Source organism: Ranitomeya variabilis, chromosome 5 (assembly GCF_051348905.1).
Source record: "Ranitomeya variabilis isolate aRanVar5 chromosome 5, aRanVar5.hap1, whole genome shotgun sequence".
Lineage (NCBI taxonomy): Eukaryota > Metazoa > Chordata > Amphibia > Anura > Dendrobatidae > Ranitomeya > Ranitomeya variabilis.
The window spans coordinates 62,934,040-62,957,824 of NC_135236.1; the positions used below are offsets into that span (position 1 = coordinate 62,934,040).

The 23,785-nt window shown below is 40.6% G+C and overlaps 41 non-coding genes across 41 annotated transcripts; 14 read left to right on the forward strand and 27 right to left on the reverse strand.

Moving 5' to 3' along the window:
* Window positions 1-878: 878 nt before the first annotated feature.
* On the reverse strand, window positions 879-950 carry TRNAE-UUC (transfer RNA glutamic acid (anticodon UUC)). Its single transcript has one exon. It is a non-coding gene; the product is annotated as a tRNA-Glu (tRNA).
* An 88-nt stretch (window positions 951-1,038) lies between these two features.
* TRNAM-CAU (transfer RNA methionine (anticodon CAU)) lies at window positions 1,039-1,111 on the forward strand. The gene has a single exon. It is a non-coding gene; the product is annotated as a tRNA-Met (tRNA).
* A 302-nt stretch (window positions 1,112-1,413) lies between these two features.
* TRNAE-CUC (transfer RNA glutamic acid (anticodon CUC)) lies at window positions 1,414-1,485 on the reverse strand. The gene has a single exon. It is a non-coding gene; the product is annotated as a tRNA-Glu (tRNA).
* A 1,067-nt stretch (window positions 1,486-2,552) lies between these two features.
* Window positions 2,553-2,624, reverse strand: TRNAE-UUC (transfer RNA glutamic acid (anticodon UUC)). The gene has a single exon. It is a non-coding gene; the product is annotated as a tRNA-Glu (tRNA).
* An 88-nt stretch (window positions 2,625-2,712) lies between these two features.
* On the forward strand, window positions 2,713-2,785 carry TRNAM-CAU (transfer RNA methionine (anticodon CAU)). The gene has a single exon. It is a non-coding gene; the product is annotated as a tRNA-Met (tRNA).
* A 302-nt stretch (window positions 2,786-3,087) lies between these two features.
* TRNAE-CUC (transfer RNA glutamic acid (anticodon CUC)) lies at window positions 3,088-3,159 on the reverse strand. Its single transcript has one exon. It is a non-coding gene; the product is annotated as a tRNA-Glu (tRNA).
* A 1,064-nt stretch (window positions 3,160-4,223) lies between these two features.
* Window positions 4,224-4,295, reverse strand: TRNAE-UUC (transfer RNA glutamic acid (anticodon UUC)). The gene has a single exon. It is a non-coding gene; the product is annotated as a tRNA-Glu (tRNA).
* An 88-nt stretch (window positions 4,296-4,383) lies between these two features.
* TRNAM-CAU (transfer RNA methionine (anticodon CAU)) lies at window positions 4,384-4,456 on the forward strand. The gene has a single exon. It is a non-coding gene; the product is annotated as a tRNA-Met (tRNA).
* A 302-nt stretch (window positions 4,457-4,758) lies between these two features.
* Window positions 4,759-4,830, reverse strand: TRNAE-CUC (transfer RNA glutamic acid (anticodon CUC)). Its single transcript has one exon. It is a non-coding gene; the product is annotated as a tRNA-Glu (tRNA).
* Window positions 4,831-5,889: 1,059 nt separating this feature from the next.
* On the reverse strand, window positions 5,890-5,961 carry TRNAE-UUC (transfer RNA glutamic acid (anticodon UUC)). Its single transcript has one exon. It is a non-coding gene; the product is annotated as a tRNA-Glu (tRNA).
* Window positions 5,962-6,049: 88 nt separating this feature from the next.
* TRNAM-CAU (transfer RNA methionine (anticodon CAU)) lies at window positions 6,050-6,122 on the forward strand. The gene has a single exon. It is a non-coding gene; the product is annotated as a tRNA-Met (tRNA).
* Window positions 6,123-6,424: 302 nt separating this feature from the next.
* TRNAE-CUC (transfer RNA glutamic acid (anticodon CUC)) lies at window positions 6,425-6,496 on the reverse strand. The gene has a single exon. It is a non-coding gene; the product is annotated as a tRNA-Glu (tRNA).
* A 1,058-nt stretch (window positions 6,497-7,554) lies between these two features.
* On the reverse strand, window positions 7,555-7,626 carry TRNAE-UUC (transfer RNA glutamic acid (anticodon UUC)). The gene has a single exon. It is a non-coding gene; the product is annotated as a tRNA-Glu (tRNA).
* Window positions 7,627-7,714: 88 nt separating this feature from the next.
* TRNAM-CAU (transfer RNA methionine (anticodon CAU)) lies at window positions 7,715-7,787 on the forward strand. The gene has a single exon. It is a non-coding gene; the product is annotated as a tRNA-Met (tRNA).
* Window positions 7,788-8,089: 302 nt separating this feature from the next.
* On the reverse strand, window positions 8,090-8,161 carry TRNAE-CUC (transfer RNA glutamic acid (anticodon CUC)). Its single transcript has one exon. It is a non-coding gene; the product is annotated as a tRNA-Glu (tRNA).
* Window positions 8,162-9,225: 1,064 nt separating this feature from the next.
* Window positions 9,226-9,297, reverse strand: TRNAE-UUC (transfer RNA glutamic acid (anticodon UUC)). Its single transcript has one exon. It is a non-coding gene; the product is annotated as a tRNA-Glu (tRNA).
* Window positions 9,298-9,385: 88 nt separating this feature from the next.
* TRNAM-CAU (transfer RNA methionine (anticodon CAU)) lies at window positions 9,386-9,458 on the forward strand. Its single transcript has one exon. It is a non-coding gene; the product is annotated as a tRNA-Met (tRNA).
* A 302-nt stretch (window positions 9,459-9,760) lies between these two features.
* On the reverse strand, window positions 9,761-9,832 carry TRNAE-CUC (transfer RNA glutamic acid (anticodon CUC)). Its single transcript has one exon. It is a non-coding gene; the product is annotated as a tRNA-Glu (tRNA).
* Window positions 9,833-10,891: 1,059 nt separating this feature from the next.
* On the reverse strand, window positions 10,892-10,963 carry TRNAE-UUC (transfer RNA glutamic acid (anticodon UUC)). The gene has a single exon. It is a non-coding gene; the product is annotated as a tRNA-Glu (tRNA).
* An 88-nt stretch (window positions 10,964-11,051) lies between these two features.
* Window positions 11,052-11,124, forward strand: TRNAM-CAU (transfer RNA methionine (anticodon CAU)). Its single transcript has one exon. It is a non-coding gene; the product is annotated as a tRNA-Met (tRNA).
* A 302-nt stretch (window positions 11,125-11,426) lies between these two features.
* TRNAE-CUC (transfer RNA glutamic acid (anticodon CUC)) lies at window positions 11,427-11,498 on the reverse strand. The gene has a single exon. It is a non-coding gene; the product is annotated as a tRNA-Glu (tRNA).
* A 1,067-nt stretch (window positions 11,499-12,565) lies between these two features.
* TRNAE-UUC (transfer RNA glutamic acid (anticodon UUC)) lies at window positions 12,566-12,637 on the reverse strand. Its single transcript has one exon. It is a non-coding gene; the product is annotated as a tRNA-Glu (tRNA).
* An 88-nt stretch (window positions 12,638-12,725) lies between these two features.
* Window positions 12,726-12,798, forward strand: TRNAM-CAU (transfer RNA methionine (anticodon CAU)). The gene has a single exon. It is a non-coding gene; the product is annotated as a tRNA-Met (tRNA).
* A 302-nt stretch (window positions 12,799-13,100) lies between these two features.
* On the reverse strand, window positions 13,101-13,172 carry TRNAE-CUC (transfer RNA glutamic acid (anticodon CUC)). Its single transcript has one exon. It is a non-coding gene; the product is annotated as a tRNA-Glu (tRNA).
* Window positions 13,173-14,236: 1,064 nt separating this feature from the next.
* Window positions 14,237-14,308, reverse strand: TRNAE-UUC (transfer RNA glutamic acid (anticodon UUC)). The gene has a single exon. It is a non-coding gene; the product is annotated as a tRNA-Glu (tRNA).
* An 88-nt stretch (window positions 14,309-14,396) lies between these two features.
* On the forward strand, window positions 14,397-14,469 carry TRNAM-CAU (transfer RNA methionine (anticodon CAU)). The gene has a single exon. It is a non-coding gene; the product is annotated as a tRNA-Met (tRNA).
* Window positions 14,470-14,771: 302 nt separating this feature from the next.
* TRNAE-CUC (transfer RNA glutamic acid (anticodon CUC)) lies at window positions 14,772-14,843 on the reverse strand. Its single transcript has one exon. It is a non-coding gene; the product is annotated as a tRNA-Glu (tRNA).
* Window positions 14,844-15,911: 1,068 nt separating this feature from the next.
* On the reverse strand, window positions 15,912-15,983 carry TRNAE-UUC (transfer RNA glutamic acid (anticodon UUC)). Its single transcript has one exon. It is a non-coding gene; the product is annotated as a tRNA-Glu (tRNA).
* Window positions 15,984-16,071: 88 nt separating this feature from the next.
* Window positions 16,072-16,144, forward strand: TRNAM-CAU (transfer RNA methionine (anticodon CAU)). Its single transcript has one exon. It is a non-coding gene; the product is annotated as a tRNA-Met (tRNA).
* Window positions 16,145-16,446: 302 nt separating this feature from the next.
* On the reverse strand, window positions 16,447-16,518 carry TRNAE-CUC (transfer RNA glutamic acid (anticodon CUC)). Its single transcript has one exon. It is a non-coding gene; the product is annotated as a tRNA-Glu (tRNA).
* Window positions 16,519-17,584: 1,066 nt separating this feature from the next.
* On the reverse strand, window positions 17,585-17,656 carry TRNAE-UUC (transfer RNA glutamic acid (anticodon UUC)). The gene has a single exon. It is a non-coding gene; the product is annotated as a tRNA-Glu (tRNA).
* An 88-nt stretch (window positions 17,657-17,744) lies between these two features.
* Window positions 17,745-17,817, forward strand: TRNAM-CAU (transfer RNA methionine (anticodon CAU)). The gene has a single exon. It is a non-coding gene; the product is annotated as a tRNA-Met (tRNA).
* A 302-nt stretch (window positions 17,818-18,119) lies between these two features.
* On the reverse strand, window positions 18,120-18,191 carry TRNAE-CUC (transfer RNA glutamic acid (anticodon CUC)). Its single transcript has one exon. It is a non-coding gene; the product is annotated as a tRNA-Glu (tRNA).
* A 1,219-nt stretch (window positions 18,192-19,410) lies between these two features.
* On the forward strand, window positions 19,411-19,483 carry TRNAM-CAU (transfer RNA methionine (anticodon CAU)). Its single transcript has one exon. It is a non-coding gene; the product is annotated as a tRNA-Met (tRNA).
* Window positions 19,484-19,785: 302 nt separating this feature from the next.
* Window positions 19,786-19,857, reverse strand: TRNAE-CUC (transfer RNA glutamic acid (anticodon CUC)). Its single transcript has one exon. It is a non-coding gene; the product is annotated as a tRNA-Glu (tRNA).
* Window positions 19,858-20,922: 1,065 nt separating this feature from the next.
* On the reverse strand, window positions 20,923-20,994 carry TRNAE-UUC (transfer RNA glutamic acid (anticodon UUC)). Its single transcript has one exon. It is a non-coding gene; the product is annotated as a tRNA-Glu (tRNA).
* An 88-nt stretch (window positions 20,995-21,082) lies between these two features.
* TRNAM-CAU (transfer RNA methionine (anticodon CAU)) lies at window positions 21,083-21,155 on the forward strand. The gene has a single exon. It is a non-coding gene; the product is annotated as a tRNA-Met (tRNA).
* A 302-nt stretch (window positions 21,156-21,457) lies between these two features.
* Window positions 21,458-21,529, reverse strand: TRNAE-CUC (transfer RNA glutamic acid (anticodon CUC)). The gene has a single exon. It is a non-coding gene; the product is annotated as a tRNA-Glu (tRNA).
* Window positions 21,530-22,593: 1,064 nt separating this feature from the next.
* Window positions 22,594-22,665, reverse strand: TRNAE-UUC (transfer RNA glutamic acid (anticodon UUC)). Its single transcript has one exon. It is a non-coding gene; the product is annotated as a tRNA-Glu (tRNA).
* Window positions 22,666-22,753: 88 nt separating this feature from the next.
* TRNAM-CAU (transfer RNA methionine (anticodon CAU)) lies at window positions 22,754-22,826 on the forward strand. Its single transcript has one exon. It is a non-coding gene; the product is annotated as a tRNA-Met (tRNA).
* Window positions 22,827-23,128: 302 nt separating this feature from the next.
* TRNAE-CUC (transfer RNA glutamic acid (anticodon CUC)) lies at window positions 23,129-23,200 on the reverse strand. The gene has a single exon. It is a non-coding gene; the product is annotated as a tRNA-Glu (tRNA).
* Between the last annotated feature and the right edge of the window lie 585 nt (window positions 23,201-23,785).

Here is a 23,785-nt window from a genome sequence, read left to right on the forward strand (position 1 = left end):
TCTGTCTCCATCGTGGCTAGAGAGCCACCGATTTTTCCCATTCAGTACCAAAACATAACCGATTGCAGCAAGGAGGAGAGCTCTAATGACAGACAGGGAAAAAAGGGTTGCTGAGTCCCTTAAAACCTAGGAGTTAAATAAGAGAAATAAGAATGGTTTGAGATTTGACCTCCAATGGTATGTGGTGCAAATAAATATCCAAAAACTCTGGTGGTTGACATTTTTGCTGCATAGAGCAGCTCAAACCTAAACTGATTCCATCTACAAGGTACGTGGCAGCTTTCGAATGTGCGTACATGTACCAAAGGAGGGTCACTCCCATAGCAGGAATTGAACCAGTAAACCAGGGATACTAGGTCCTTTTCCACATGGGTAAAGCTTTACACTATCCAACAAAACAGTTTAAAAAAAAAAAAAAAAAGAAGTTTTATGCTTTGATTGAATAACTTTTACATCACTAAAGCTAAAACTTGCCACATGAACACCATAATTAGCATATCAGTTGGTAATCTGAAGAATATGATTTTATTCCTCACACGTGGTAATACTCCCTCCTTTTCTCAAGAGATTTTGTTACCAACTCAGAACTTTCCCATTAATTTCTGAAACGTTTCCGATTGGAAAGGAAGTAGGAGCCCTAACGACAGACAGAACACATGGATTGTTGAGTCCCTTAACACTTTGGAGTAAAAAGGTGTAGTTGAGAATGAGTTAAGCTATGAAACAAAATTAAATCTTGTGCAAAAGGTCAGAATGAATGACAAATACCCTGGTGTTTAGCATTTTTGACTGCATTGTGCAAATTCTATCTGAAATACTTTTATCTGCAAAACACATTTCGGTCTTTGAATGTTGGCAGTAGTACAGAAAAAAGTGCATTCCCATACCGGGAGTCGAACCCGGGCTGCCTGGGTGAAAACCAGGAATCCTAACCGCTAGACCATATGGGAATAGATACCTTCAAACTCATTGACAATATGAAAAAAATAAGTTTCGTGCCTTGCACAAGAAATGTCTGCAGATTAGCATGTGTGTCTTGCCTCGTTAGCGCAGTAGGTAGCGCGTCAGTCTCATAATCTGAAGGTCTTGAGTTCGATCCTCACACGGGGCAGCATATTCCTCTTTTCTTAAGAGATCTTGTCCCCAACTTAGAACTTTCCCTTTCAGTTCTAAAACAATTCTGATAGTTAAGGAATTGTGAACCCAAATGACAGATAGTACACATGGGTTGTTGAGTCTCTTAACACTTTTGGTGTAAAAAGAGGTAGTTGGGAATGGTTTGAGCTATGAAAAGTCACAGGGAGCTGGTGTTCAGCATTGTTGACGCTTAAATCCAAATTGTACCTGAAATACTTTGGTCCGAAAACAACGTGTCGGTCTTTGAAAGTTGGCGGTAGTACAGAAAAGGGTACTTTCCCATACCGGGAGTCGAACCCAGGCCGCCTGGGTGAGAGCCAGGAATCCTAACCGCTAGACCATATGGGAAATGATGCATATCAGAATCAGTGACAATCTAAAAAAAAGAAGTTTACTACTTGGCACAAGAAACTTCTGCAGTTCAGTTTTCGCAACTTGCCTCGTTAACACAGTAGGAAGCAAATCAGTCTCATAAGCTGAAGGTTGAACGTTTGATGGTCAGAAGAGGCACTGGCCCCTTGTTTTTTCAATCAATTCTGTCTCCATCGTGGCTAGAGAGCCACCGATTTTTCCCATTCAGTACCAAAACATAACCGATTGCAGCAAGGAGGAGAGCTCTAATGACAGACAGGGAAAAAAGGGTTGCTGAGTCCCTTAAAACCTAGGAGTTAAATAAGAGAAATAAGAATGGTTTGAGATTTGACCTCCAATGGTATGTGGTGCAAATAAATATCCAAAAACTCTGGTGGTTGACATTTTTGCTGCATAGAGCAGCTCAAACCTAAACTGATTCCATCTACAAGGTACGTGGCAGCTTTCGAATGTGCGTACATGTACCAAAGGAGGGTCACTCCCATAGCAGGAATTGAACCAGTAAACCAGGGATACTAGGTCCTTTTCCACATGGGTAAAGCTTTACACTATCCAACAAAACAGTTTAAAAAAAAAAAAAAAAAAAGAAGTTTTATGCTTTGATTGAATAACTTTTACATCACTAAAGCTAAAACTTGCCACATGAACACCATAATTAGCATATCAGTTGGTAATCTGAAGAATATGATTTTATTCCTCACACGTGGTAATACTCCCTCCTTTTCTCAAGAGATTTTGTTACCAACTCAGAACTTTCCCATTAATTTCTGAAACGTTTCCGATTGGAAAGGAAGTAGGAGCCCTAACGACAGACAGAACACATGGATTGTTGAGTCCCTTAACACTTTGGAGTAAAAAGGTGTAGTTGAGAATGAGTTAAGCTATGAAACAAAATTAAATCTTGTGCAAAAGGTCAGAATGAATGACAAATACCCTGGTGTTTAGCATTTTTGACTGCATTGTGCAAATTCTATCTGAAATACTTTTATCTGCAAAACACATTTCGGTCTTTGAATGTTGGCAGTAGTACAGAAAAAAGTGCATTCCCATACCGGGAGTCGAACCCGGGCTGCCTGGGTGAAAACCAGGAATCCTAACCGCTAGACCATATGGGAATAGATACCTTCAAACTCATTGACAATATGAAAAAAATAAGTTTCGTGCCTTGCACAAGAAATGTCTGCAGATTAGCATGTGTGTCTTGCCTCGTTAGCGCAGTAGGTAGCGCGTCAGTCTCATAATCTGAAGGTCGTGAGTTCGATCCTCACACGGGGCAGCATATTCCTCTTTTCTTAAGAGATCTTGTCCCCAACTTAGAACTTTCCCTTTCAGTTCTAAAACAATTCTGATAGTTAAGGAATTGTGAACCCAAATGACAGATAGTACACATGGGTTGTTGAGTCTCTTAACACTTTTGGTGTAAAAAGAGGTAGTTGGGAATGGTTTGAGCTATGAAAAGTCACAGGGAGCTGGTGTTCAGCATTGTTGACGCTTAAATCCAAATTGTACCTGAAATACTTTGGTCCGAAAACAACATGTCGGTCTTTGAAAGTTGGCGGTAGTACAGAAAAGGGTACTTTCCCATACCGGGAGTCGAACCCAGGCCGCCTGGGTGAGAGCCAGGAATCCTAACCGCTAGACCATATGGGAAATGATGCATATCAGAATCAGTGACAATCTAAAAAAAAGAAGTTTACTACTTGGCACAAGAAACTTCTGCAGTTCAGTTTTCGCAACTTGCCTCGTTAACACAGTAGGAAGCAAATCAGTCTCATAAGCTGAAGGTTGAACGTTTGATGGTCAGAAGAGGCACTGGCCCCTTGTTTTTTCAATCAATTCTGTCTCCATCGTGGCTAGAGAGCCACCGATTTTTCCCATTCAGTACCAAAACATAACCGATTGCAGCAAGGAGGAGAGCTCTAATGACAGACAGGGAAAAAAGGGTTGCTGAGTCCCTTAAAACCTAGGAGTTAAATAAGAGAAATAAGAATGGTTTGAGATTTGACCTCCAATGGTATGTGGTGCAAATAAATATCCAAAAACTCTGGTGGTTGACATTTTTGCTGCATAGAGCAGCTCAAACCTAAACTGATTCCATCTACAAGGTACGTGGCAGCTTTCGAATGTGCGTACATGTACCAAAGGAGGGTCACTCCCATAGCAGGAATTGAACCAGTAAACCAGGGATACTAGGTCCTTTTCCACATGGGTAAAGCTTTACACTATCCAACAAAACAGTTTAAAAAAAAAAAAAAAAGAAGTTTTATGCTTTGATTGAATAACTTTTACATCACTAAAGCTAAAACTTGCCACATGAACACCATAATTAGCATATCAGTTGGTAATCTGAAGAATATGATTTTATTCCTCACACGTGGTAATACTCCCTCCTTTTCTCAAGAGATTTTGTTACCAACTCAGAACTTTCCCATTAATTTCTGAAACGTTTCCGATTGGAAAGGAAGTAGGAGCCCTAACGACAGACAGAACACATGGATTGTTGAGTCCCTTAACACTTTGGAGTAAAAAGGTGTAGTTGAGAATGAGTTAAGCTATGAAACAAAATTAAATCTTGTGCAAAAGGTCAGAATGAATGACAAATACCCTGGTGTTTAGCATTTTTGACTGCATTGTGCAAATTCTATCTGAAATACTTTTATCTGCAAAACACATTTCGGTCTTTGAATGTTGGCAGTAGTACAGAAAAAAGTGCATTCCCATACCGGGAGTCGAACCCGGGCTGCCTGGGTGAAAACCAGGAATCCTAACCGCTAGACCATATGGGAATAGATACCTTCAAACTCATTGACAATATGAAAAAAATAAGTTTCGTGCCTTGCACAAGAAATGTCTGCAGATTAGCATGTGTGTCTTGCCTCGTTAGCGCAGTAGGTAGCGCGTCAGTCTCATAATCTGAAGGTCGTGAGTTCGATCCTCACACGGGGCAGCATATTCCTCTTTTCTTAAGAGATCTTGTCCCCAACTTAGAACTTTCCCTTTCAGTTCTAAAACAATTCTGATAGTTAAGGAATTGTGAACCCAAATGACAGATAGTACACATGGGTTGTTGAGTCTCTTAACACTTTTGGTGTAAAAAGAGGTAGTTGGGAATGGTTTGAGCTATGAAAAGTCACAGGGAGCTGGTGTTCAGCATTTTTGACGCTTAAATCCAAATTGTACCTGAAATACTTTGGACCGAAAACAACGTGTCAGTCTTCGAAAGTTGGCGGTAGTACAGAAAAGGGTACTTTCCCATACCGGGAGTCGAACCCGGGCCGCCTGGGTGAGAACCAGGAATCCTAACCGCTAGACCATATGGGAAATGATGCATATCAGAATCAGTGACAATCTAAAAAAAAGAAGTTTACTACTTGGCACAAGAAACTTCTGCAGTTCAGTTTTCGCAACTTGCCTCGTTAACACAGTAGGAAGCAAATCAGTCTCATAAGCTGAAGGTTGAACGTTTGATGGTCAGAAGAGGCACTGGCCCCTTGTTTTTTCAATCAATTCTGTCTCCATCGTGGCTAGAGAGCCACCGATTTTTCCCATTCAGTACCAAAACATAACCGATTGCAGCAAGGAGGAGAGCTCTAATGACAGACAGGAAAAAAAGGGTTGCTGAGTCCCTTAAAACCTAGGAGTTAAATAAGAGAAATAAGAATGGTTTGAGATTTGACCTCCAATGGTATGTAGTGCAAATAAATATCCAAAAACTCTGGTGGTTGACATTTTTGCTGCATAGAGCAGCTCAAACCTAAACTGATTCCATCTACAAGGTACGTGGCAGCTTTCGAATGTGCGTACATGTACCAAAAGAGGGTCACTCCCATAGCAGGAATTGAACCAGTAAACCAGGGATACTAGGTCCTTTTCCACATGGGTAAAGCTTTACACTATCCAACAAAACAGTTTAAAAAAAAAAAGAAGTTTTATGCTTTGATTGAATAACTTTTACATCACTAAAGCTAAAACTTGCCACATGAACACCATAATTAGCATATCAGTTGGTAATCTGAAGAATATGATTTTATTCCTCACACGTGGTAATACTCCCTCCTTTTCTCAAGAGATTTTGTTACCAACTCAGAACTTTCCCATTAATTTCTGAAACGTTTCCGATTGGAAAGGAAGTAGGAGCCCTAACGACAGACAGAACACATGGATTGTTGAGTCCCTTAACACTTTGGAGTAAAAAGGTGTAGTTGAGAATGAGTTAAGCTATGAAACAAAATTAAATCTTGTGCAAAAGGTCAGAATGAATGACAAATACCCTGGTGTTTAGCATTTTTTACTGCATTGTGCAAATTCTATCTGAAATACTTTTATCTGCAAAACACATTTCGGTCTTTGAATGTTGGCAGTAGTACAGAAAAAAGTGCATTCCCATACCGGGAGTCGAACCCGGGCTGCCTGGGTGAAAACCAGGAATCCTAACCGCTAGACCATATGGGAATAGATACCTTCAAACTCATTGACAATATGAAAAAAATAAGTTTCGTGCCTTGCACAAGAAATGTCTGCAGATTAGCATGTGTGTCTTGCCTCGTTAGCGCAGTAGGTAGCGCGTCAGTCTCATAATCTGAAGGTCATGAGTTCGATCCTCACACGGGGCAGCATATTCCTCTTTTCTTAAGAGATCTTGTCCCCAACTTAGAACTTTCCCTTTCAGTTCTAAAACAATTCTGATAGTTAAGGAATTGTGAACCCAAATGACAGATAGTACACATGGGTTGTTGAGTCTCTTAACACTTTTGGTGTAAAAAGAGGTAGTTGGGAATGGTTTGAGCTATGAAAAGTCACAGGGAGCTGGTGTTCAGCATTTTTGACGCTTAAATCCAAATTGTACCTGAAATACTTTGGTCCGAAAACAACGTGTCGGTCTTTGAAAGTTGGCGGTAGTACAGAAAAGGGTACTTTCCCATACCGGGAGTCGAACCCAGGCCGCCTGGGTGAGAGCCAGGAATCCTAACCGCTAGACCATATGGGAAATGATGCATATCAGAATCAGTGACAATCTAAAAAAAAGAAGTTTACTACTTGGCACAAGAAACTTCTGCAGTTCAGTTTTCGCAACTTGCCTCGTTAACACAGTAGGAAGCAAATCAGTCTCATAAGCTGAAGGTTGAATGTTTGATGGTCAGAAGAGGCACTGGCCCCTTGTTTTTTCAATCAATTCTGTCTCCATCGTGGCTAGAGAGCCACCGATTTTTCCCATTCAGTACCAAAACATAACCGATTGCAGCAAGGAGGAGAGCTCTAATGACAGACAGGGAAAAAAGGGTTGCTGAGTCCCTTAAAACCTAGGAGTTAAATAAGAGAAATAAGAATGGTTTGAGATTTGACCTCCAATGGTATGTGGTGCAAATAAATATCCAAAAACTCTGGTGGTTGACATTTTTGCTGCATAGAGCAGCTCAAACCTAAACTGATTCCATCTACAAGGTACGTGGCAGCTTTCGAATGTGCGTACATGTACCAAAGGAGGGTCACTCCCATAGCAGGAATTGAACCAGTAAACCAGGGATACTAGGTCCTTTTCCACATGGGTAAAGCTTTACACTATCCAACAAAACAGTTTAAAAAAAAAAGAAGTTTTATGCTTTGATTGAATAACTTTTACATCACTAAAGCTAAAACTTGCCACATGAACACCATAATTAGCATATCAGTTGGTAATCTGAAGAATATGATTTTATTCCTCACACGTGGTAATACTCCCTCCTTTTCTCAAGAGATTTTGTTACCAACTCAGAACTTTCCCATTAATTTCTGAAACGTTTCCGATTGGAAAGGAAGTAGGAGCCCTAACGACAGACAGAACACATGGATTGTTGAGTCCCTTAACACTTTGGAGTAAAAAGGTGTAGTTGAGAATGAGTTAAGCTATGAAACAAAATTAAATCTTGTGCAAAAGGTCAGAATGAATGACAAATACCCTGGTGTTTAGCATTTTTGACTGCATTGTGCAAATTCTATCTGAAATACTTTTATCTGCAAAACACATTTCGGTCTTTGAATGTTGGCAGTAGTACAGAAAAAAGTGCATTCCCATACCGGGAGTCGAACCCGGGCTGCCTGGGTGAAAACCAGGAATCCTAACCGCTAGACCATATGGGAATAGATACCTTCAAACTCATTGACAATATGAAAAAAATAAGTTTCGTGCCTTGCACAAGAAATGTCTGCAGATTAGCATGTGTGTCTTGCCTCGTTAGCGCAGTAGGTAGCGCGTCAGTCTCATAATCTGAAGGTCGTGAGTTCGATCCTCACACGGGGCAGCATATTCCTCTTTTCTTAAGAGATCTTGTCCCCAACTTAGAACTTTCCCTTTCAGTTCTAAAACAATTCTGATAGTTAAGGAATTGTGAACCCAAATGACAGATAGTACACATGGGTTGTTGAGTCTCTTAACACTTTTGGTGTAAAAAGAGGTAGTTGGGAATGGTTTGAGCTATGAAAAGTCACAGGGAGCTGGTGTTCAGCATTGTTGACGCTTAAATCCAAATTGTACCTGAAATACTTTGGTCCGAAAACAACATGTCGGTCTTTGAAAGTTGGCGGTAGTACAGAAAAGGGTACTTTCCCATACCGGGAGTCGAACCCAGGCCGCCTGGGTGAGAGCCAGGAATCCTAACCGCTAGACCATATGGGAAATGATGCATATCAGAACCAGTGACAATCTAAAAAAAAGAAGTTTACTACTTGGCACAAGAAACTTCTGCAGTTCAGTTTTCGCAACTTGCCTCGTTAACACAGTAGGAAGCAAATCAGTCTCATAAGCTGAAGGTTGAACGTTTGATGGTCAGAAGAGGCACTGGCCCCTTGTTTTTTCAATCAATTCTGTCTCCATCGTGGCTAGAGAGCCACCGATTTTTCCCATTCAGTACCAAAACATAACCGATTGCAGCAAGGAGGAGAGCTCTAATGACAGACAGGGAAAAAAGGGTTGCTGAGTCCCTTAAAACCTAGGAGTTAAATAAGAGAAATAAGAATGGTTTGAGATTTGACCTCCAATGGTATGTGGTGCAAATAAATATCCAAAAACTCTGGTGGTTGACATTTTTGCTGCATAGAGCAGCTCAAACCTAAACTGATTCCATCTACAAGGTACGTGGCAGCTTTCGAATGTGCGTACATGTACCAAAGGAGGGTCACTCCCATAGCAGGAATTGAACCAGTAAACCAGGGATACTAGGTCCTTTTCCACATGGGTAAAGCTTTACACTATCCAACAAAACAGTTTAAAAAAAAAAAAAAAAGAAGTTTTATGCTTTGATTGAATAACTTTTACATCACTAAAGCTAAAACTTGCCACATGAACACCATAATTAGCAAATCAGTTGGTAATCTGAAGAATATGATTTTATTCCTCACACGTGGTAATACTCCCTCCTTTTCTCAAGAGATTTTGTTACCAACTCAGAACTTTCCCATTAATTTCTGAAACGTTTCCGATTGGAAAGGAAGTAGGAGCCCTAACGACAGACAGAACACATGGATTGTTGAGTCCCTTAACACTTTGGAGTAAAAAGGTGTAGTTGAGAATGAGTTAAGCTATGAAACAAAATTAAATCTTGTGCAAAAGGTCAGAATGAATGACAAATACCCTGGTGTTTAGCATTTTTGACTGCATTGTGCAAATTCTATCTGAAATACTTTTATCTGCAAAACACATTTCGGTCTTTGAATGTTGGCAGTAGTACAGAAAAAAGTGCATTCCCATACCGGGAGTCGAACCCGGGCTGCCTGGGTGAAAACCAGGAATCCTAACCGCTAGACCATATGGGAATAGATACCTTCAAACTCATTGACAATATGAAAAAAATAAGTTTCGTGCCTTGCACAAGAAATGTCTGCAGATTAGCATGTGTGTCTTGCCTCGTTAGCGCAGTAGGTAGCGCGTCAGTCTCATAATCTGAAGGTCGTGAGTTCGATCCTCACACGGGGCAGCATATTCCTCTTTTCTTAAGAGATCTTGTCCCCAACTTAGAACTTTCCCTTTCAGTTCTAAAACAATTCTGATAGTTAAGGAATTGTGAACCCAAATGACAGATAGTACACATGGGTTGTTGAGTCTCTTAACACTTTTGGTGTAAAAAGAGGTAGTTGGGAATGGTTTGAGCTATGAAAAGTCACAGGGAGCTGGTGTTCAGCATTTTTGACGCTTAAATCCAAATTGTACCTGAAATACTTTGGTCCGAAAACAACGTGTCGGTCTTTGAAAGTTGGCGGTAGTACAGAAAAGGGTACTTTCCCATACCGGGAGTCAAACCCAGGCCGCCTGGGTGAGAACCAGGAATCCTAACCGCTAGACCATATGGGAAATGATGCATATCAGAATCAGTGACAATCTAAAAAAAAGAAGTTTACTACTTGGCACAAGAAACTTCTGCAGTTCAGTTTTCGCAACTTGCCTCGTTAACACAGTAGGAAGCAAATCAGTCTCATAAGCTGAAGGTTGAACGTTTGATGGTCAGAAGAGGCACTGGCCCCTTGTTTTTTCAATCAATTCTGTCTCCATCGTGGCTAGAGAGCCACCGATTTTTCCCATTCAGTACCAAAACATAACCGATTGCAGCAAGGAGGAGAGCTCTAATGACAGACAGGGAGAAAAGGGTTGCTGAGTCCCTTAAAACCTAGGAGTTAAATAAGAGAAATAAGAATGGTTTGAGATTTGACCTCCAATGGTATGTGGTGCAAATAAATATCCAAAAACTCTGGTGGTTGACATTTTTGCTGCATAGAGCAGCTCAAACCTAAACTGATTCCATCTACAAGGTACGTGGCAGCTTTCGAATGTGCGTACATGTACCAAAGGAGGGTCACTCCCATAGCAGGAATTGAACCAGTAAACCAGGGATACTAGGTCCTTTTCCACATGGGTAAAGCTTTACACTATCCAACAAAACAGTTTAAAAAAAAAAAGAAGTTTTATGCTTTGATTGAATAACTTTTACATCACTAAAGCTAAAACTTGCCACATGAACACCATAATTAGCATATCAGTTGGTAATCTGAAGAATATGATTTTATTCCTCACACGTGGTAATACTCCCTCCTTTTCTCAAGAGATTTTGTTACCAACTCAGAACTTTCCCATTAATTTCTGAAACGTTTCCGATTGGAAAGGAAGTAGGAGCCCTAACGACAGACAGAACACATGGATTGTTGAGTCCCTTAACACTTTGGAGTAAAAAGGTGTAGTTGAGAATGAGTTAAGCTATGAAACAAAATTAAATCTTGTGCAAAAGGTCAGAATGAATGACAAATACCCTGGTGTTTAGCATTTTTGACTGCATTGTGCAAATTCTATCTGAAATACTTTTATCTGCAAAACACATTTCGGTCTTTGAATGTTGGCAGTAGTACAGAAAAAAGTGCATTCCCATACCGGGAGTCGAACCCGGGCTGCCTGGGTGAAAACCAGGAATCCTAACCGCTAGACCATATGGGAATAGATACCTTCAAACTCATTGACAATATGAAAAAAATAAGTTTCGTGCCTTGCACAAGAAATGTCTGCAGATTAGCATGTGTATCTTGCCTCGTTAGCGCAGTAGGTAGCGCGTCAGTCTCATAATCTGAAGGTCGTGAGTTCGATCCTCACACGGGGCAGCATATTCCTCTTTTCTTAAGAGATCTTGTCCCCAACTTAGAACTTTCCCTTTCAGTTCTAAAACAATTCTGATAGTTAAGGAATTGTGAACCCAAATGACAGATAGTACACATGGGTTGTTGAGTCTCTTAACACTTTTGGTGTAAAAAGAGGTAGTTGGGAATGGTTTGAGCTATGAAAAGTCACAGGGAGCTGGTGTTCAGCATTGTTGACGCTTAAATCCAAATTGTACCTGAAATACTTTGGTCCGAAAACAACATGTCGGTCTTTGAAAGTTGGCGGTAGTACAGAAAAGGGTACTTTCCCATACCGGGAGTCGAACCCAGGCCGCCTGGGTGAGAGCCAGGAATCCTAACCGCTAGACCATATGGGAAATGATGCATATCAGAATCAGTGACAATCTAAAAAAAAGAAGTTTACTACTTGGCACAAGAAACTTCTGCAGTTCAGTTTTCGCAACTTGCCTCGTTAACACAGTAGGAAGCAAATCAGTCTCATAAGCTGAAGGTTGAACGTTTGATGGTCAGAAGAGGCACTGGCCCCTTGTTTTTTCAATCAATTCTGTCTCCATCGTGGCTAGAGAGCCACCGATTTTTCCCATTCAGTACCAAAACATAACCGATTGCAGCAAGGAGGAGAGCTCTAATGACAGACAGGGAAAAAAGGGTTGCTGAGTCCCTTAAAACCTAGGAGTTAAATAAGAGAAATAAGAATGGTTTGAGATTTGACCTCCAATGGTATGTGGTGCAAATAAATATCCAAAAACTCTGGTGGTTGACATTTTTGCTGCATAGAGCAGCTCAAACCTAAACTGATTCCATCTACAAGGTACGTGGCAGCTTTCGAATGTGCGTACATGTACCAAAGGAGGGTCACTCCCATAGCAGGAATTGAACCAGTAAACCAGGGATACTAGGTCCTTTTCCACATGGGTAAAGCTTTACACTATCCAACAAAACAGTTTAAAAAAAAAAAAAAAAAAAAAAGTTTTATGCTTTGATTGAATAACTTTTACATCACTAAAGCTAAAACTTGCCACATGAACACCATAATTAGCATATCAGTTGGTAATCTGAAGAATATGATTTTATTCCTCACACGTGGTAATACTCCCTCCTTTTCTCAAGAGATTTTGTTACCAACTCAGAACTTTCCCATTAATTTCTGAAACGTTTCCGATTGGAAAGGAAGTAGGAGCCCTAACGACAGACAGAACACATGGATTGTTGAGTCCCTTAACACTTTGGAGTAAAAAGGTGTAGTTGAGAATGAGTTAAGCTATGAAACAAAATTAAATCTTGTGCAAAAGGTCAGAATGAATGACAAATACCCTGGTGTTTAGCATTTTTGACTGCATTGTGCAAATTCTATCTGAAATACTTTTATCTGCAAAACACATTTCGGTCTTTGAATGTTGGCAGTAGTACAGAAAAAAGTGCATTCCCATACCGGGAGTCGAACCCGGGCTGCCTGGGTGAAAACCAGGAATCCTAACCGCTAGACCATATGGGAATAGATAACTTCAAACTCATTGACAATATGAAAAAAATAAGTTTCGTGCCTTGCACAAGAAATGTCTGCAGATTAGCATGTGTGTCTTGCCTCGTTAGCGCAGTAGGTAGCGCGTCAGTCTCATAATCTGAAGGTCGTGAGTTCGATCCTCACACGGGGCAGCATATTCCTCTTTTCTTAAGAGATCTTGTCCCCAACTTAGAACTTTCCCTTTCAGTTCTAAAACAATTCTGATAGTTAAGGAATTGTGAACCCAAATGACAGATAGTACACATGGGTTGTTGAGTCTCTTAACACTTTTGGTGTAAAAAGAGGTAGTTGGGAATGGTTTGAGCTATGAAAAGTCACAGGGAGCTGGTGTTCAGCATTGTTGACGCTTAAATCCAAATTGTACCTGAAATACTTTGGTCCGAAAACAACGTGTCGGTCTTTGAAAGTTGGCGGTAGTACAGAAAAGGGTACTTTCCCATACCGGGAGTCGAACCCAGGCGGCCCGGGTGAGAGCCAGGAATCCTAACCGCTAGACCATATGGGAAATGATGCATATCAGAATCAGTGACAATCTAAAAAAAAGAAGTTTACTACTTGGCACAAGAAACTTCTGCAGTTCAGTTTTCGCAACTTGCCTCGTTAACACAGTAGGAAGCAAATCAGTCTCATAAGCTGAAGGTTGAACGTTTGATGGTCAGAAGAGGCACTGGCCCCTTGTTTTTTCAATCAATTCTGTCTCCATCGTGGCTAGAGAGCCACCGATTTTTCCCATTCAGTACCAAAACATAACCGATTGCAGCAAGGAGGAGAGCTCTAATGACAGACAGGGAAAAAAGGGTTGCTGAGTCCCTTAAAACCTAGGAGTTAAATAAGAGAAATAAGAATGGTTTGAGATTTGACCTCCAATGGTATGTGGTGCAAATAAATATCCAAAAACTCTGGTGGTTGACATTTTTGCTGCATAGAGCAGCTCAAACCTAAACTGATTCCATCTACAAGGTACGTGGCAGCTTTCGAATGTGCGTACATGTACCAAAGGAGGGTCACTCCCATAGCAGGAATTGAACCAGTAAACCAGGGATACTAGGTCCTTTTCCACATGGGTAAAGCTTTACACTATCCAACAAAACAGTTTAAAAAAAAAAAAAAAAGAAGTTTTATGCTTTGATTGAATAACTTTTACATCACTAAAGCTAAAACTTGCCACATGAACACCATAATTAGCATATCAGTTGGTAATCTGAAGAATATGATTTTATTCCTCACACGTGGTAATACTCCCTCCTTTTCTCAAGAGATTTTGTTACCAACTCAGAACTTTCCCATTAATTTCTGAAACGTTTCCGATTGGAAAGGAAGTAGGAGCCCTAACGACAGACAGAACACATGGATTGTTGAGTCCCTTAACACTTTGGAGTAAAAAGGTGTAGTTGAGAATGAGTTAAGCTATGAAACAAAATTAAATCTTGTGCAAAAGGTCAGAATGAATGACAAATACCCTGGTGTTTAGCATTTTTGACTGCATTGTGCAAATTCTATCTGAAATACTTTTATCTGCAAAACACATTTCGGTCTTTGAATGTTGGCAGTAGTACAGAAAAAAGTGCATTCCCATACCGGGAGTCGAACCCGGGCTGCCTGGGTGAAAACCAGGAATCCTAACCGCTAGACCATATGGGAATAGATACCTTCAAACTCATTGACAATATGAAAAAAATAAGTTTCGTGCCTTGCACAAGAAATGTCTGCAGATTAGCATGTGTATCTTGCCTCGTTAGCGCAGTAGGTAGCGCGTCAGTCTCATAATCTGAAGGTCGTGAGTTCGATCCTCACACGGGGCAGCATATTCCTCTTTTCTTAAGAGATCTTGTCCCCAACTTAGAACTTTCCCTTTCAGTTCTAAAACAATTCTGATAGTTAAGGAATTGTGAACCCAAATGACAGATAGTACACATGGGTTGTTGAGTCTCTTAACACTTTTGGTGTAAAAAGAGGTAGTTGGGAATGGTTTGAGCTATGAAAAGTCACAGGGAGCTGGTGTTCAGCATTGTTGACGCTTAAATCCAAATTGTACCTGAAATACTTTGGTCCGAAAACAACGTGTCGGTCTTTGAAAGTTGGCGGTAGTACAGAAAAGGGTACTTTCCCATACCGGGAGTCGAACCCGGGCCGCCTGGGTGAGAGCCAGGAATCCTAACCGCTAGACCATATGGGAAATGATGCATATCAGAATCAGTGACAATCTAAAAAAAAGAAGTTTACTACTTGGCACAAGAAACTTCTGCAGTTCAGTTTTCGCAACTTGCCTCGTTAACACAGTAGGAAGCAAATCAGTCTCATAAGCTGAAGGTTGAACGTTTGATGGTCAGAAGAGGCACTGGCCCCTTGTTTTTTCAATCAATTCTGTCTCCATCGTGGCTAGAGAGCCACCGATTTTTCCCATTCAGTACCAAAACATAACCGATTGCAGCAAGGAGGAGAGCTCTAATGACAGACAGGGAAAAAAGGGTTGCTGAGTCCCTTAAAACCTAGGAGTTAAATAAGAGAAATAAGAATGGTTTGAGATTTGACCTCCAATGGTATGTGGTGCAAATAAATATCCAAAAACTCTGGTGGTTGACATTTTTGCTGCATAGAGCAGCTCAAACCTAAACTGATTCCATCTACAAGGTACGTGGCAGCTTTCGAATGTGCGTACATGTACCAAAGGAGGGTCACTCCCATAGCAGGAATTGAACCAGTAAACCAGGGATACTAGGTCCTTTTCCACATGGGTAAAGCTTTACACTATCCAACAAAACAGTTTAAAAAAAAAAAAAAAAAAAAAAAGTTTTATGCTTTGATTGAATAACTTTTACATCACTAAAGCTAAAACTTGCCACATGAACACCATAATTAGCATATCAGTTGGTAATCTGAAGAATATGATTTTATTCCTCACACGTGGTAATACTCCCTCCTTTTCTCAAGAGATTTTGTTACCAACTCAGAACTTTCCCATTAATTTCTGAAACGTTTCCGAATGGAAAGGAAGTAGGAGCCCTAACGACAGACAGAACACATGGATTGTTGAGTCCCTTAACACTTTGGAGTAAAAAGGTGTAGTTGAGAATGAGTTAAGCTATGAAACAAAATTAAATCTTGTGCAAAAGGTCAGAATGAATGACAAATACCCTGGTGTTTAGCATTTTTGACTGCATTGTGCAAATTCTATCTGAAATACTTTTATCTGCAAAACACATTTCGGTCTTTGAATGTTGGCAGTAGTACAGAAAAAAGTGCATTCCAATACCGGGAGTCGAACCCGGGCTGCCTGGGTGAAAACCAGGAATCCTAACCGCTAGACCATATGGGAATAGATACCTTTAAACTCATTGACAATATGAAAAAAATAAGTTTCGTGCCTTGCAGAAGAAATGTCTGCAGATTAGCATGTGTGTCTTGCCTCGTTAGCGCAGTAGGTAGCGCGTCAGTCTCATAATCTGAAGGTCGTGAGTTCGATCCTCACACGGGGCAGCATACTCCTCTTTTCTTAAGAGATCTTGTCCCCAACTTAGAACTTTCCCTTTCAGTTCTAAAACAATTCTGATAGTTAAGGAATTGTGAACCCAAATGACAGATAGTACACATGGGTTGTTGAGTCTCTTAACACTTTTGGTGTAAAAAGAGGTAGTTGGGAATGGTTTGAGCTATGAAAAGTCACAGGGAGCTGGTGTTCAGCATTTTTGACGCTTAAATCCAAATTGTACCTGAAATACTTTGGTCCGAAAACAACGTGTCGGTCTTTGAAAGTTGGCGGTAGTACAGAAAAGGGTACTTTCCCATACCGGGAGTCGAACCCGGGCCGCCTGGGTGAGAACCAGGAATCCTAACCGCTAGACCATATGGGAAATGATGCATATCAGAATCAGTGACAATCTAAAAAAAAGAAGTTTACTACTTGGCACAAGAAACTTCTGCAGTTCAGTTTTCGCAACTTGCCTCGTTAACACAGTAGGAAGCAAATCAGTCTCATAAGCTGAAGGTTGAACGTTTGATGGTCAGAAGAGGCACTGGCCCCTTGTTTTTTCAATCAATTCTGTCTCCATCGTGGCTAGAGAGCCACCGATTTTTCCCATTCAGTACCAAAACATAACCGATTGCAGCAAGGAGGAGAGCTCTAATGACAGACAGGGAAAAAAGGGTTGCTGAGTCCCTTAAAACCTAGGAGTTAAATAAGAGAAATAAGAATGGTTGAGATTTGACCTCCAATGGTATGTGGTGCAAATAAATATCCAAAAACTCTGGTGGTTGACATTTTTGCTGCATAGAGCAGCTCAAACCTAAACTGATTCCATCTACAAGGTACGTGGCAGCTTTCGAATGTGCGTACATGTACCAAAGGAGGGTCACTCCCATAGCAGGAATTGAACCAGTAAACCAGGGATACTAGGTCCTTTTTCACATGGGTAAAGCTTTACACTATCCAACAAAACAGTTTAAAAAAAAAAAAAAAAAAAAAAGTTTTATGCTTTGATTGAATAACTTTTACATCACTAAAGCTAAAACTTGCCACATGAACACCATAATTAGCATATCAGTTGGTAATCTGAAGAATATGATTTTATTCCTCACACGTGGTAATACTCCCTCCTTTTCTCAAGAGATTTTGTTACCAACTCAGAACTTTCCCATTAATTTCTGAAACGTTTCCGATTGGAAAGGAAGTAGGAGCCCTAACGACAGACAGAACACATGGATTGTTGAGTCCCTTAACACTTTGGAGTAAAAAGGTGTAGTTGAGAATGAGTTAAGCTATGAAACAAAATTAAATCTTGTGCAAAAGGTCAGAATGAATGACAAATACCCTGGTGTTTAGCATTTTTGACTGCATTGTGCAAATTCTATCTGAAATACTTTTATCTGCAAAACACATTTCGGTCTTTGAATGTTGGCAGTAGTACAGAAAAAAGTGCATTCCCATACCGGGAGTCGAACCCGGGCTGCCTGGGTGAAAACCAGGAATCCTAACCGCTAGACCATATGGGAATAGATACCTTTAAACTCATTGACAATATGAAAAAAATAAGTTTCGTGCCTTGCAGAAGAAATGTCTGCAGATTAGCATGTGTGTCTTGCCTCGTTAGCGCAGTAGGTAGCGCGTCAGTCTCATAATCTGAAGGTCGTGAGTTCGATCCTCACACGGGGCAGCATATTCCTCTTTTCTTAAGAGATCTTGTCCCCAACTTAGAACTTTCCCTTTCAGTTCTAAAACAATTCTGATAGTTAAGGAATTGTGAACCCAAATGACAGATAGTACACATGGGTTGTTGAGTCTCTTAACACTTTTGGTGTAAAAAGAGGTAGTTGGGAATGGTTTGAGCTATGAAAAGTCACAGGGAGCTGGTGTTCAGCATTTTTGACGCTTAAATCCAAATTGTACCTGAAATACTTTGGTCCGAAAACAACGTGTCAGTCTTCGAAAGTTGGCGGTAGTACAGAAAAGGGTACTTTCCCATACCGGGAGTCGAACCCGGGCCGCCTGGGTGAGAACCAGGAATCCTAACCGCTAGACCATATGGGAAATGATGCATATCAGAATCAGTGACAATCTAAAAAAAAGAAGTTTACTACTTGGCACAAGAAACTTCTGCAGTTCAGTTTTCGCAACTTGCCTCGTTAACACAGTAGGAAGCAAATCAGTCTCATAAGCTGAAGGTTGAACGTTTGATGGTCAGAAGAGGCACTGGCCCCTTGTTTTTTCAATCAATTCTGTCTCCATCGTGGCTAGAGAGCCACCGATTTTTCCCATTCAGTACCAAAACATAACCGATTGCAGCAAGGAGGAGAGCTCTAATGACAGACAGGGAAAAAAGGGTTGCTGAGTCCCTTAAAACCTAGGAGTTAAATAAGAGAAATAAGAATGGTTTGAGATTTGACCTCCAATGGTATGTGGTGCAAATAAATATCCAAAAACTCTGGTGGTTGACATTTTTGCTGCATAGAGCAGCTCAAACCTAAACTGATTCCATCTACAAGGTACGTGGCAGCTTTCGAATGTGCGTACATGTACCAAAGGAGGGTCACTCCCATAGCAGGAATTGAACCAGTAAACCAGGGATACTAGGTCCTTTTCCACATGGGTAAAGCTTTACACTATCCAACAAAACAGTTTAAAAAAAAAAAGAAGTTTTATGCTTTGATTGAATAACTTTTACATCACTAAAGCTAAAACTTGCCACATGAACACCATAATTAGCATATCAGTTGGTAATCTGAAGAATATGATTTTATTCCTCACACGTGGTAATACTCCCTCCTTTTCTCAAGAGATTTTGTTACCAACTCAGAACTTTCCCATTAATTTCTGAAACGTTTCCGATTGGAAAGGAAGTAGGAGCCCTAACGACAGACAGAACACATGGATTGTTGAGTCCCTTAACACTTTGGAGTAAAAAGGTGTAGTTGAGAATGAGTTAAGCTATGAAACAAAATTAAATCTTGTGCAAAAGGTCAGAATGAATGACAAATACCCTGGTGTTTAGCATTTTTGACTGCATTGTGCAAATTCTATCTGAAATACTTTTATCTGCAAAACACATTTCGGTCTTTGAATGTTGGCAGTAGTACAGAAAAAAGTGCATTCCCATACCGGCAGTCGAACCCGGGCTGCCTGGGTGAAAACCAAGAATCCTAACCGCTAGACCATATGGGAATAGATACCTTCAAACTCATTGACAATATGAAAAAAATAAGTTTCGTGCCTTGCAGAAGAAATGTCTGCAGATTAGCATGTGTGTCTTGCCTCGTTAGCGCAGTAGGTAGCGCGTCAGTCTCATAATCTGAAGGTCGTGAGTTCGATCCTCCCACGGGGCAGCATATTCCTCTTTTCTTAAGAGATCTTGTCCCCAACTTAGAACTTTCCCTTTCAGTTCTAAAACAATTCTGATAGTTAAGGAATTGTGAACCCAAATGACAGATAGTACACATGGGTTGTTGAGTCTCTTAACACTTTTGGTGTAAAAAGAGGTAGTTGGGAATGGTTTGAGCTATGAAAAGTCACAGGGAGCTGGTGTTCAGCATTTTTGACGCTTAAATCCAAATTGTACCTGAAATACTTTGGTCCGAAAACAACGTGTCGGTCTTTGAAAGTTGGCGGTAGTACAGAAAAGGGTACTTTCCCATACCGGGAGTCGAACCCGGGCCGCCTGGGTGAGAACCAGGAATCCTAACCGCTAGACCATATGGGAAATGATGCATATCAGAATCAGTGACAATCTAAAAAAAAGAAGTTTACTACTTGGCACAAGAAACTTCTGCAGTTCAGTTTTCGCAACTTGCCTCGTTAACACAGTAGGAAGCAAATCAGTCTCATAAGCTGAAGGTTGAACGTTTGATGGTCAGAAGAGGCACTGGCCCCTTGTTTTTTCAATCAATTCTGTCTCCATCGTGGCTAGAGAGCCACCGATTTTTCCCATTCAGTACCAAAACATAACCGATTGCAGCAAGGAGGAGAGCTCTAATGACAGACAGGGAAAAAAGGGTTGCTGAGTCCCTTAAAACCTAGGAGTTAAATAAGAGAAATAAGAATGGTTTGAGATTTGACCTCCAATGGTATGTGGTGCAAATAAATATCCAAAAACTCTGGTGGTTGACATTTTTGCTGCATAGAGCAGCTCAAACCTAAACTGATTCCATCTACAAGGTACGTGGCAGCTTTCGAATGTGCGTACATGTACCAAAGGAGGGTCACTCCCATAGCAGGAATTGAACCAGTAAACCAGGGATACTAGGTCCTTTTTCACATGGGTAAAGCTTTACACTATCCAACAAAACAGTTTAAAAAAAAAAAAAAAAAAAAGTTTTATGCTTTGATTGAATAACTTTTACATCACTAAAGCTAAAACTTGCCACATGAACACCATAATTAGCATATCAGTTGGTAATCTGAAGAATATGATTTTATTCCTCACACGTGGTAATACTCCCTCCTTTTCTCAAGAGATTTTGTTACCAACTCAGAACTTTCCCATTAATTTCTGAAACGTTTCCGATTGGAAAGGAAGTAGGAGCCCTAACGACAGACAGAACACATGGATTGTTGAGTCCCTTAACACTTTGGAGTAAAAAGGTGTAGTTGAGAATGAGTTAAGCTATGAAACAAAATTAAATCTTGTGCAAAAGGTCAGAATGAATGACAAATACCCTGGTGTTTAGCATTTTTGACTGCATTGTGCAAATTCTATCTGAAATACTTTTATCTGCAAAACACATTTCGGTCTTTGAATGTTGGCAGTAGTACAGAAAAAAGTGCATTCCCATACCGGGAGTCGAACCCGGGCTGCCTGGGTGAAAACCAGGAATCCTAACCGCTAGACCATATGGGAATAGATACCTTTAAACTCATTGACAATATGAAAAAAATAAGTTTCGTGCCTTGCAGAAGAAATGTCTGCAGATTAGCATGTGTGTCTTGCCTCGTTAGCGCAGTAGGTAGCGCGTCAGTCTCATAATCTGAAGGTCGTGAGTTCGATCCTCACACGGGGCAGCATATTCCTCTTTTCTTAAGAGATCTTCTCCCCAACTTAGAACTTTCCCTTTCAGTTCTAAAACAATTCTGATAGTTAAGGAATTGTGAACCCAAATGACAGATAGTACACATGGGTTGTTGAGTCTCTTAACACTTTTGGTGTAAAAAGAGGTAGTTGGGAATGGTTTGAGCTATGAAAAGTCACAGGGAGCTGGTGTTCAGCATTTTTGACGCTTAAATCCAAATTGTACCTGAAATACTTTGGTCCGAAAACAACGTGTCAGTCTTCGAAAGTTGGCGGTAGTACAGAAAGGGGTACTTTCCCATACCGGGAGTCGAACCCGGGCCGCCTGGGTGAGAACCAGGAATCCTAACCGCTAGACCATATGGGAAATGATGCATATCAGAATCAGTGACAATCTAAAAAAAAGAAGTTTACTACTTGGCACAAGAAACTTCTGCAGTTCAGTTTTCGCAACTTGCCTCGTTAACACAGTAGGAAGCAAATCAGTCTCATAAGCTGAAGGTTGAACGTTTGATGGTCAGAAGAGGCACTGGCCCCTTGTTTTTTCAATCAATTCTGTCTCCATCGTGGCTAGAGAGCCACCGATTTTTCCCATTCAGTACCAAAACATAACCGATTGCAGCAAGGAGGAGAGCTCTAATGACAGACAGGGAAAAAAGGGTTGCTGAGTCCCTTAAAACCTAGGAGTTAAATAAGAGAAATAAGAATGGTTTGAGATTTGACCTCCAATGGTATGTGGTGCAAATAAATATCCAAAAACTCTGGTGGTTGACATTTTTGCTGCATAGAGCAGCTCAAACCTAAACTGATTCCATCTACAAGGTACGTGGCAGCTTTCGAATGTGCGTACATGTACCAAAGGAGGGTCACTCCCATAGCAGGAATTGAACCAGTAAACCAGGGATACTAGGTCCTTTTTCACATGGGTAAAGCTTTACACTATCCAACAAAACAGTTTAAAAAAAAAAAAAAAAAAAGTTTTATGCTTTGATTGAATAACTTTTACATCACTAAAGCTAAAACTTGCCACATGAACACCATAATTAGCATATCAGTTGGTAATCTGAAGAATATGATTTTATTCCTCACACGTGGTAATACTCCCTCCTTTTCTCAAGAGATTTTGTTACCAACTCAGAACTTTCCCATTAATTTCTGAAACGTTTCCGATTGGAAAGGAAGTAGGAGCCCTAACGACAGACAGAACACATGGATTGTTGAGTCCCTTAACACTTTGGAGTAAAAAGGTGTAGTTGAGAATGAGTTAAGCTATGAAACAAAATTAAATCTTGTGCAAAAGGTCAGAATGAATGACAAATACCCTGGTGTTTAGCATTTTTGACTGCATTGTGCAAATTCTATCTGAAATACTTTTATCTGCAAAACACATTTCGGTCTTTGAATGTTGGCAGTAGTACAGAAAAAAGTGCATTCCCATACCGGGAGTCGAACCCGGGCTGCCTGGGTGAAAACCAGGAATCCTAACCGCTAGACCATATGGGAATAGATACCTTTAAACTCATTGACAATATGAAAAAAATAAGTTTCGTGCCTTGCAGAAGAAATGTCTGCAGATTAGCATGTGTGTCTTGCCTCGTTAGCGCAGTAGGTAGCGCGTCAGTCTCATAATCTGAAGGTCGTGAGTTCGATCCTCACACGGGGCAGCATATTCCTCTTTTCTTAAGAGATCTTGTCCCCAACTTAGAACTTTCCCTTTCAGTTCTAAAACAATTCTGATAGTTAAGGAATTGTGAACCCAAATGACAGATAGTACACATGGGTTGTTGAGTCTCTTAACACTTTTGGTGTAAAAAGAGGTAGTTGGGAATGGTTTGAGCTATGAAAAGTCACAGGGAGCTGGTGTTCAGCATTTTTGACGCTTAAATCCAAATTGTACCTGAAATACTTTGGTCCGAAAACAACGTGTCAGTCTTCGAAAGTTGGCGGTAGTACAGAAAAGGGTACTTTCCCATACCGGGAGTCGAACCCGGGCCGCCTGGGTGAGAACCAGGAATCCTAACCGCTAGACCATATGGGAAATGATGCATATCAGAATCAGTGACAATCTAAAAAAAAGAAGTTTACTACTTGGCACAAGAAACTTCTGCAGTTCAGTTTTCGCAACTTGCCTCGTTAACACAGTAGGAAGCAAATCAGTCTCATAAGCTGAAGGTTGAACGTTTGATGGTCAGAAGAGGCACTGGCCCCTTGTTTTTTCAATCAATTCTGTCTCCATCGTGGCTAGAGAGCCACCGATTTTTCCCATTCAGTACCAAAACATAACCGATTGCAGCAAGGAGGAGAGCTCTAATGACAGACAGGGAAAAAAGGGTTGCTGAGTCCCTTAAAACCTAGGAGTTAAATAAGAGAAATAAGAATGGTTTGAGATTTGACCTCCAATGGTATGTGGTGCAAATAAATATCCAAAAACTCTGGTGGTTGACATTTTTGCTGCATAGAGCAGCTCAAACCTAAACTGATTCCATCTACAAGGTACGTGGCAGCTTTCGAATGTGCGTACATGTACCAAAGGAGGGTCACTCCCATAGCAGGAATTGAACCAGTAAACCAGGGATACTAGGTCCTTTTCCACATGGGTAAAGCTTTACACTATCCAACAAAA